This window comes from Vipera ursinii (genome assembly GCF_947247035.1).
Source record: "Vipera ursinii genome assembly, chromosome: 8".
Taxonomy (NCBI): domain Eukaryota; kingdom Metazoa; phylum Chordata; class Lepidosauria; order Squamata; family Viperidae; genus Vipera; species Vipera ursinii.
The window spans coordinates 15,424,651-15,435,605 of NC_139519.1; the positions used below are offsets into that span (position 1 = coordinate 15,424,651).

Consider the following 10,955-nt stretch of genomic DNA (forward strand, 5'->3'; position numbering starts at 1 on the left):
GGGATAACCAGTAGAGAGCAAGCTTTGGGGACTCTATCCAACCCATTTACTAGCAACGGCACCTACATCTTCTTCAGAGTAATATTTGTAGCAGCAATGGCATGTATATTTTCCTTCAAAGTAACATATGCAGCAGTGGCATCTATATTTTCTTCAGAGTAACAAATATGTTGCAGTGGCATCTATATTTGCTTCAGCATATTTGTTGCAGTGGCATTTATATTTTCATCAGTGTAACAAATATGTTGCAGTGTCTTCTCTATTTTCTTCAGGAGAACAAATAGTAACACTATCTAGGCATGTTTCTGCTTTCCATATTGTCTCTATGTATGTTTGTTGGCTTGGTCTACACTCTGGCTGAGGAATTCTGGGAGTTGAAGTCCACAAGTCATAAAAGGGCCAAGTTTGAAGAGCCCTGGTCTACATCCTGGGATATAGGACTAAGGGTAGGCGGGATCTCACTAGACAACTAGCAACCTCTGAGTAACTATCCAGCTGGGATAATACATTGGGGAAACTGAGGGAGATTAGTTTTCCTCCACAACCCTCAGCCAGATCTGGTCTATTTTTAAACTTAACTCCCTTTTTCTTCCTCTCCATAGATTTAAATTGGTCTTGTTCAGTTCATATTTATAGGGTTATTATGCTGATAGATAGAATCCTGAACCTTTTATGTAACTTAATCTATGGTTCTATTGGGCTGGAAAGTATAAAAATGAAGGGAGTAAGTTCCACCCGGATAAATTACCTTGAATTCCTGGAGGACATGCAATAAATAAGCCTATCAACCCAATGAAAAATATCTGGAGAACGTCAGGTGGGGGCTCAAAGGCGCTTCTTCAAAAGCACCTGGACTTTCTTTGTTTTTCTTTGAAGACCTCTCACTTCTCATCCAAGGAGCTTCTTCTGAAGGACTGAAGGAGCTTCTTGGATGAGAAGCGAGACAAAGAAAGGAAAAACCAAGGAAGTCCAGTTGTCTTTTGGAAAAAAAACACACCTTTGGGACATCCATGACCTGGATGACTGAGAATCTCCATAGGCGTACAGGTTGCGGCCATTTCAGATACTGGCAAGTACTTTCGAAACACTCTTAATAGAGGCTATTACTTTACTTGCCACTTAAAAAAAATTCCCTGGGAACTCAAAAGAGAAATCTCAGAAGAGCAGCTGCGTTTGTACAATATACTTACCCATGCTTAACTTAATTATGGTTTACTCACTTAATATAATTATCAGGGTTTCATCTAAGATAGTGAACCCATAATCCCATCCTGCACATGAGATTTGCACAATGAGGCTGCCTAGCTTTGTTAAATAAGACAGCCAGTTTGGTATAGTAGTGGATAAGATGGGGGATTAGAAACTGGGAGATTGTTAGTCCTGCCTTAGGCATGGAAGCTGGCTGGGTGACTTTGGGCCACTTACTCTTTCTCATTCCTAGGAAGAAGGCAGTGGGAAGCCATTTCTAAACAACGTTGCTAAGAAAACTGCACAGACTTGTCCCTGTAATCTCCAGGAATCAGGGTTGACTTGATGGGCCATAGCAACAACAAGGAGTTGTGTTAAGTACATTCAGCCAGTAATATGTGGGTGTACTCAGAACTAACTCCTACTGGATCCCACCGCATATATTAGCATGCACAGCTAATGTATAAGAGTTTTAGACTCCTCTTCCAGTTTCACAGCAGGAAAACCATAAGAGATTTTAATATGGCTCTTATCATCATCTGTGGCATTTATATTGTTTTTTTTTCTCACCTCACTATTTACAGTCCTCTTAAGTCTTAACTGTGGATGTAATTCAAGATTTGCATTTTATCAGCTAATGAAGTTGGCTGCAATCTGTATCAATTTATGCACCAAATACATTGGCTAATCTTCAAAATTCCTTTTCAGGTTGCTTAAAGTAATCTGTGCATTTCTTCAAAAATATAAATTTTACTATTTTTCAGGGATGAAGGCAAATACATGTGTCCCGGGAGAATGTTGCAGGATGTAATCCGGTTGGTCCCTGGGACCAGAGGCTCAGTCTTCCGAGCTTTCAGACTCTTTGTGATGGAGCCTCAGGGAATGTGTCACATTCCAGTAGAGGAGAAGTTCCAGCAGGAATCCAAAATCTGAGAAGATTAAGCTTCCCAGTGACCAACTTTTTTTTTAACTATTCTTTACTATTTTTCTTTCTTGAACCAATTTTCATTCATCCTTGCTTTATATCACTAAGCTTTCTTTTTATTTACACTTATTGTTACTTGAATATATTTTCATTTAGTTACTCCTAGCTTTACTTTCTGGTGAGGGTTAGCAAGAGTAATACGTTTTCAGCAAGAAATGCCAAATCAAGCAGCAAGAAGGTTCAAATCTGAGCAAGCAATAGAGGCTGAAGTTTGTTTTTGCTTTCATCTGATACTATTCATTTTCCCCCCCTTTCTAACAGAGGATCTTATGTCTTAACAGCTGCATGACATTCAGAAAACAAGCAGGCTTCCATATTTTTCCTAGGCTGGCCTTAGAAAACCCACTTTTGAGGAAAGCTAATTTCTATCAAATTTTTGAAGATTGTGAAAAGTTAAAGGCATGGCTATTTAGATTAAGAGACTGTGCACAGTATTGGGGTGCAGCAGTTTAGAGCAGATGGGCCACATGTGTGGGTCAAAAGCATATAATTGATACTAATCCAGTTAAAACTAGTTGTTGCCATGGATATATGTGATCTCTTATCTTCACAACAAGCCTATGAAAGTGGTGCAATACACCCTTTGTGTGTTAAGAGAGTATGACTCCTTCCCCCTAGGGACTTAACAGCGTCATTCAGGCACAGTGGTTACTGTTTTCAAAGAAATGACAATTATTTTGCCACAACAGTTCAAAACCCTTTAAGTTCCTAGTGGGGAAATGATCAATATGTAAAACAGAGGCCCACGAAGCTGATCCCCCAACAACCCTCCTGACTCAGTGTGGAATTATTGTAGCTCAATGTTGCTTATTAATGTCTCAGATGATGAACACGCTGGCAAAGGCGACTTGAAAAAAAGAGGGACCTGAATCTAAAATAATCCCGGGGGGGGGAGAGGGGGGAGGAAGAATAGACAGCAAGCAAGCCACTCCTCTGCTGATTTTTTTCTGCATTTTCTGTGAACTTAAAATAACCTTCTCTTTTTAAAAGGTGAATTATCTTGGGGGGAAATCCGCCCTTCCTTTTGAGCATTGTTCTGCGTGATGACACTGTCATTGTTATTTTAAAAAGGGGGGACGCCTCCCAGCAAAGAGACAACATTTTGATGTCCAAAAAGTACAAATAATGGTTTTGGAAGGAGGGGGTGGGGGTGGGGTCAATATGCATAAAAGCACTGTGAAACAGGTATATAAATCTAAGTGCTATTGCATATATTTTATAGCAATGGGATCACTCAATGGGATCCGGGCAAGCGAAAAGGTTGGACGTGCCTGACTTAACTAGACTCTCTTGTACCAGTGCACTGACGATGTTACTTAGTTTGGGTAATGAAATGTCTGCAAGAAAACCACGAAGCTCAGAGAGCACCACGGACAACAGAGTCTTCCTCCTCCTCCTCCTCCTCCTCCTCCTCCTCCTCACAAACCCCACTCCCTTCTAGCACTGACGATGTTACCTAGTTTGGGTAATGAAGTGTCTGCAAGAAAACCACCAAGCTCAGAGAGCACCAAGGACCCCTGAGTTCAACCCTCCGCTACAAATATTCTCCTTTATTGCTACACTACTTCAAAGTGGGGGGGGGGGGAAACTGTGCTGATTCTTTTAAGTGATCACAGTCAGCATCATCCCTTTGGATTACCTTTCGCCCATTCCCTTAGGGCAGCATTTCCCAACCTTGGCCAGTTTAAGAGGTGTGGACTTCAATTCCCAGAATTCCCCCAACTCAGCCTTAGGGGGGGAACAAAAGGCGAGTCCAACACACTCCAGCGCATGGGGACACTTTTGCTCCAAAAAAAGCCTTGTTAGAATAAGTGCCTGCCATCAAGGGCCCAAATTCCACCTTATCCAGCATCCAATGGTGTCATAGGGAGAGTAAAAAAATGTCAAGATGGCAGCCCTCAACCACGCAATTGAACATTTCCCCCCCTTTTTTTAATATGCATTGCACAGTCCAGTTTTAGTCCTGACACGGGAACTGTCAGATGGGAGGCAGCTTGGCCCACACCAGGAAAATGCACATGGCCAACATTTCAGAAGGGCCCTCCCTAGTTTCTTGGACCGTAAAGGGATGGGGAAGTAATGCACCTTCAGACTTGCAACATTCTGTTAAGGTAACCTTTCAATAAAGTAGCATTTGTTCACCTGCACCAGGCTAGAAGCCAGGGTTCTGTGAGTTCTAGTTTTGCCTTAGGCTTGAAACCAGCTGGGTGACTTTGGGCCAGTCACTCTCTCTCAGACCATCCCACTTCACAGGGCTGTTGTTGAGGGGAAAATAGGAGGAGGAAGGGGCATTAGGTATAAAAATAATAAAAGCAGGATAAGAGTAAAGCAATGAAGCTGGGCGTGCTTTTTGTCTGAACAATCTTGCAAGGTTGACCGAGAAAGAGGTAAAACCTCTCGGGGCAGTCCAAGGGGGCGGAGCTGAAGAAATGCATGTGACGAAGTAATCACGCAAATGCCAAGATTTGCATATTGTCTGAACGCAAGTACGGTTTTGTGCTGTCCTCAGGCACCTCTTATCGTTTGTTCTTCATTACGCCGTGATGCGGATGCTGCTAAAAGTTCCTCCTCTGTATTTCCTTAACACAATGGATCCTTTTAGAAACTTCCTTCCTTCTTCTTTTTTACTGCCCAGGTTGTAATACGAGATTGGGGATGGTTGAATTTAGAGCTCACTCTTTGGAATACTACTGGGCAGGAAAAGCTGTCACCTTGGAGCATTGCAATATGCTAGCCAGACTGCTATAGTGGTTAAAGTGTTATAGTGGTTAAAGTGTTATAGTGGTTAAAGTGTTAAAGTGTTAAAGTTATAGTGGACTAGAAAGCAGGAGGCCAGGAGTTCAAGTCCTCCCTTAAGCATGAAAGCAAGCTGGGTGACCAACCACTCAGGGTTATTGTTGTGAGCATATTCTGCCCGGATTTGTACAAAACAGGGCAGGATATAACCCTAATAATAACGTCTTTACTGGGGCTGTGGTGCCATCAAGCCCCTTTTGATGGAGTAATTAAAAGGGACCCCCAAATGCAGCAAGTCAGGCTTGCTACAGACTTAAACCAGTGAAGTAAATGCAAATTGCCATCTCGAGGGAAGCACACCTAACCCCAAGGTCTAAAGTTTCCTAATTGCATCACATTCCCTTGAACCCAGGGTGACTTTACGCCCGAGGACACATGCAGAGGGCAGCCAGCTACGTTTTCTTTCTCCTTCCTGCCACGCAGTGCTCCAGGCTCTGCTGACCAAGGATTGTCCCTGTTAAGCTGGGGAGAAGAGGCTCATTTCTCCTCCCTGTAGAATCTGCATTCACATCGCCTTTTCAGAAGCTTCGCAGAGAATTTTTATTTATCCCCCCAGCGGTCCGCCATAAAAACCAGTCTGTTGCATGCAAGAACAGCTGCAAGAATACAGACGGAATAACAGGAGTTGGAAGGGACCTTGGAGGTCTCCTAGTCCAACCCCCTGCTCAAGCAGAAAACCCCTCTGCCTTTTCAGACAAATGGTTGTCCAATCTCTTCTTAAAAACCTCCAGTGATGGAGCACCCACAACGTCTGGAGGCAAGCGGTTCTCAATGATTAATTGTTCTAACTTTCAGGAAATTTCTATTGGTTTCTAAACACCCAGCATTTTACAGCTCAGCAAGAATATAGTTGGTTTTTATTTGATGATATGTGGAGGGGAGAGCAGGAGGGCAGCAGTGTCAAGGAAACTCACTGAGTAATTTTTGGGCAGTTGTGCGCTCTCTCTCTCTCTCTGTGTCTCTGTCTCTGTCTCTGTGTCTGTGTCTGTCTGTCTCTCTCTCTCTCTCTCTCTCTCTCTCTCTCTCTCTCTCTCTCTCTCTCTCTCGCTGTCTCTCTCTCTCTCTCTCTCTCTCTCTCTCTCTCTCCTACCTCATAAGGTTGTAAGGGTGAAAACAAACATCAAAAGAAGAAAGGCTATGCATGCTGCCTTGAATGCCAGGAGGAAAGGCAGGATAGAAATTAAACACGTGCATAAAAAAAAATATTGCAGCCCTTAGATGCTCAGCAATGACCTATCCTTGGTTTATACTTAGCATCGCTACGATTTCTTCAGCAAAGGAGGGAGAAGACCCATCAGCTGCAGGGCAGCTTCACCCAGCATTTGTGAGTTCCATTAGGCTGGTCATCAGCAGTTTTTAGCAAGGATGTTTTGGTCAGTTACTGATTTGAGAAAACATGGAAGGATGCTGTGACCCTTCTCCCAGAAATTAAGTTTTGATGTTTTTTTTTCTCCCCCCTCTAGGGAGTCTGACTCTGGATTATGGGAATTGCAGCTGGAGTCCTTGGGAGACCCTGGGCAGAGAGTTGAGCACTTCCTCCGAAGGGTGCCTGGAGCCTGCCTGCAAGCCTTCCTCCCCCCCCCTCTCTCTCTCTGTCTCTCTGTCTCTCTCTCTCTCTCTCTGTCTCCCTCTCTCTCATCCTCTCAAAATCTCTCTCTGTCTCTGTCTCTCTCCTTCTCCTTCTCCCTCTCCCTCTCTCTCTCTCCCAGTCTCCCTCTCTCTCTCTCTCAAAATCTCTCTGTCTGTCTCTGTCTCTGTCCCTCTCCCTCTCTCTCTCAAAATCTCTCTCTGTGTCTCTCTCCCTCTCCCCCCTCTCTCTCATATATATATATATATATCAGTCTCTATCTATCTAGCTCTCTGTCTATTTCCCTCTCCCCCCCCCCTCTCTCTCTCTCTCTCTCTCTCTCTCTCGTCCCACCCACGTGAACTGCCAGGATGTTCTGACCGAAGAAAGCACGTCAAGGAGAATTGCTGCTGAGTAACATTGCTCTGACATAGGGGGAAGAGAAAAGTCAGCCAAGGTGAAAGCTGCAGCCTCCCTTCCAATGCCCGAGACCTCTGCCGTGGAAGAGGACATGTGCAGAGGTTCAACTCTTTTTTTTCCCCCCCGCAGACCGCAGATTCTCCTCCTCTTCGCCAAAGAGGAGAGGGAGAGACTCAGGGGCTGGAAATACAGGTAGCCCTCAACTTACAACGGTTATATTTAGTAACCGTTCAAAGTTACAACGGCACTGAAAAAAAGTGACCTAAGACTGCTTTTCACACTTACAAAGTGTTGCAGCCTCCCCAGAGTCACGTGATTAAAATATGGACGCTTGGCAACTGGCATGTACTTATGACGGTTGCAGTGTCCCGGGGGGTCACGTGATTTTCCCCCCCTTTTGCGATCTCCTGACAAGCAAAGTCAACGGGGGAAACCAGATTCACTTAGCAACCGGGTAACTAACTGAACAACTGCAATGATTCGCTTACCAGCTGAGGCAAGAAAGGTCGTAAAATGGGGCGAAATTCACTTAACCAAGGTCTCACTTAACGATAGAAACTTGGGGCTCCATTGCGGTCGTACGTTGAGGACTACCCGTAGAAAGGTGATGTTTTTCACACCTGAGCAGTAAGTAACTGGTTTGGCTTTCCTCCCAAAGCTGGAATAATTTTGGCTTAAAGCCATGCGTGGATCTAGCAGTGGCTTGTAAATCAGCATGTTGCTCAAGAGTGACTGATGTGGGAAACCATAGTTAAGAACAGCTTTCACACAGCAGTGTGTGAACCAGGTCAGTGCAACGCAGTTTATTTCTCGGTCACAACAAATTTCTCCCAAGACCACGTAGGTGCCAAATTACTTGCTTTTTCCCTCTTGCCACTCAAACACTCTCGGCGTCTTTCTCCCCACTCACTCGCTCACTCCGGATCAAACGGTAGCAATGCCATCTTTTCTCCTCTTTCCTTGGTTCTGCTCTTACCTCCAGTATCCTGGGTCACCCCCATGGGGTGGTCAATCAATTTAAATCTATCGACAGTACCTTGATTTTAGTGACCTCCTTTACTGACCCTCTCTTGGTTTTATGGGACCTCTATAGAACAATCCTTCAGCTGGGGGTTTTTGCAAGAGAAATTTAAAGACTCTGAACTGGGAGATCCTCCATGTTGTGGGCCGTTCCCCGGGGACTACCTTTAACACAGCTTTCAGTCAGACTGGCAGAGGGGCCCAGTGAAACCAAGGAAGCAAGGAAAAGTCCATAGCAGAACATTGTCATTTGCAGAGAGGTTGAATCCATGGGGACCTAATACTTCAGCTCTTTCTATGGCTGAAATCTACTGCCAGTATGGATTTGGAATGCCAGGCTATAATCTGATCTAGTAGGAAACAGGTGATGGAAATCATGGGAGGGCCAGGAGTAGTTTCTACCATGCAGATCTCTCTACATTTCCTCACTTATGATGGGAAGACTTGCCACTTAGGAAGAGACAGACAATCTGAAGTCTTCAAGAAGTGACAATGACTCCCACATTCTTCTATCATTGGTCATACCAGTGAGGGTTGACACGATTCATCGTTTTGCACATTCGAATCAAACTCACTGGATCTGATCCTTTATCCCACACAATATGTAAACTAGGTCAGTGTTTTGTTCTGCGTCTTATGAGTGGTTAATTTATGCAACGCATATTCTATGCCACTCATTTCATGAGCGGCAAGGTGTCTCAGATTTGAACAAGGTGTGGCTTCTTGGCAGAAACAAACATTTACTGCTCCTTGCATCTAAAAGGATTAAGGAACCTGGACCAAGAGATCCTAGCACCCAGAAAAGCTGGATTGCCTTAGAAAAACATTGGGAATCACAACTGTTCAACCAGAAGTTAGAAAATAATGTCACAAGGAGAGTAATAAATTCCTCCCACGCCACCGAATTCCTGACATGGGGAGTACTCACACATTACTCAAAACCCTGTTGCGGTTTGTTTGAGTTAGATTTAGTGTGTTAGGATGAAGCACAGTCAGTGTGACATTTAAATATGTTCCATGAACATAGCCAAGATTCAGGGTTTTTTTGTCAGCAGAGTCGTAGCGCATTATACGAAAATGAGTGCATCTGCAGCACAGAATTTAGGCATTTGCAGGACTGGTTTTGTTAATAAGAAGCGCAAACTTGAGAAGGTGACCAAATCATTGTGAAACATGAGTGCATGCTCAGCTCAGAAATTGCTTTCAAGAAAAAGAACTAGAGTTCTGTACAAATCTCTTGTGTTTTTATTTAAGAAGCAGAAAGGAAGACTTTTCTTTCACTCTCTATGAAACTATTGGGAGTGGGAATTTTTTTGCTAAGTTGTATACTATAAGTTATTTTTATTTTTTATTTATTTTAATTCCATTTATATCCCGCCCTTCTCCGAAGACTCAGGGCGGCTTACAAGCTTAGCAGTAGCAGAAAGCAGTTGCAGAAAGATGTTCCTCTTATTCCCGAGGTCCATTCTGTCAACATTTTCTTCAGCTGCTCATTCGTACATTTTCTTAGACGTTTGTATTCACCGCACAAAGGTAGAGTATGGAGGGTGTGTGTCTAGGACCAGTTCTCTGTCTATTGTCTGTTTTTTTGTGGGCCAAAGCTGATGTTTATAGATGCTCAGGTCTTGAGTGGAAAACATGCCTTCCGGATAACTTGCCAATTAGCATACCTTTTATTTGTATTTATAAAAATGCATTTATATTTATTTTCTTTGGGGAGAATGGAGTAATGGTCACTTGCTTGCAAACCTTTATGTTTACGTAAAGCTGTCAATTAACACTAAGACTGGAATGAACTGGAACAGTACGGAGATTTGGGGTTCTTCTGAACAGGTTGAAATGACAGAAGCCCTCTGATTCAAAGATCTCTAAGATAAACAAGAGGAGTGCAATGGATGTGACCAGCCGCCAAACAGGAGACTGCAACTCGTTCACTCATTTGCAGTCAAGATGGTCTGTTGGACCATCATTTCCTTTGAGTGGGCCTCTGCTAGCGTTGCTTGGAAAACCGGTGGGCGGGCATGGTTTCAAAGGAAGAATGTGCAGCATGCAGTTGCAAGGCCATGCTGCCTTTTTGAGATAGCACCCAGAGTCTTCACATTCCTTCCACTTTTGCCTGGGGGGGAGATTCATTGGCAAAGCAATGCCTTTTCTTTGGAACTGGGGCTTTACATGCCTGGGGTTTTCCACTGTTTGGAAGGAAGAAGAAAAGACCATCCTTGTTTGAAAGGGGTGGGGGGGGGAAACGCTCTCTGTTCTACAACCAGTTTTTCTGGAATCTAAGAAAGAAAAGATTGGTCACACATTAAGTTGTCAGTGTGGCTTGGAAATCCAGACGAACCGGAAAGTCTGTTCCAGGTTCTCTCTTTTGAAGGGGCAGTTTCACCCCTTTTCCGTGGTGGCCCCCAAACTGTGAAGCTGAGCTGCAATCTGGCCTGTAAAGTTTCAGTTCAGCCGTGCCCAGAAGTTTACAACTCCAAGGCGGTTCTCCTGGAGATTGTGGGCTTTACATAGGAAGGCACCAGCTGGAGAAACACAATTTTGTACACTGCTGGCTTCAGATTTTCAAGAGTTGGGTGAAAGGCTCCATGGACTAATCTCTTAAACATGCTCAGGGGTACATTTGACATTCCTGTCAAGGATGAAACTTTGGTAGCTACGTGCCTCTGCGTTTCAACTTGCTTTTAGAATAAGGTGGGGGGAGGTGTTATTTTCGAGTGGGTTAGATAGAGAAACAAAACTTTTACAATTCCACTGAAGACTGTGAGAGCCTGAAACCTTTTCAAGGACACCATAACAGGTGTGGATTTGAAGCAGACTGCTCCCATAACAAAGTGAACTTGTTTATACGGACTACGTTAAGACGTTGGAGGTTTGGCTGGGAAACTTATTGTTTCAGTCTATGAATTAGTGTTGGAACCTCAGAGTTCATTTTGCTTTGACATTACCATGCAGTGTACTCAATAAACAGTAAGATTT

At 43.8% G+C, this 10,955-nt stretch overlaps 1 long non-coding RNA gene across 1 annotated transcript; it reads left to right on the top strand.

Moving 5' to 3' along the window:
* Window positions 1-8,969: 8,969 nt before the first annotated feature.
* LOC310644042 lies at window positions 8,970-10,955 on the top strand. Its single transcript, XR_014493219.1, has 2 exons — window positions 8,970-9,310; window positions 9,407-10,955. It is a non-coding gene; the product is annotated as an uncharacterized lncRNA (long non-coding RNA).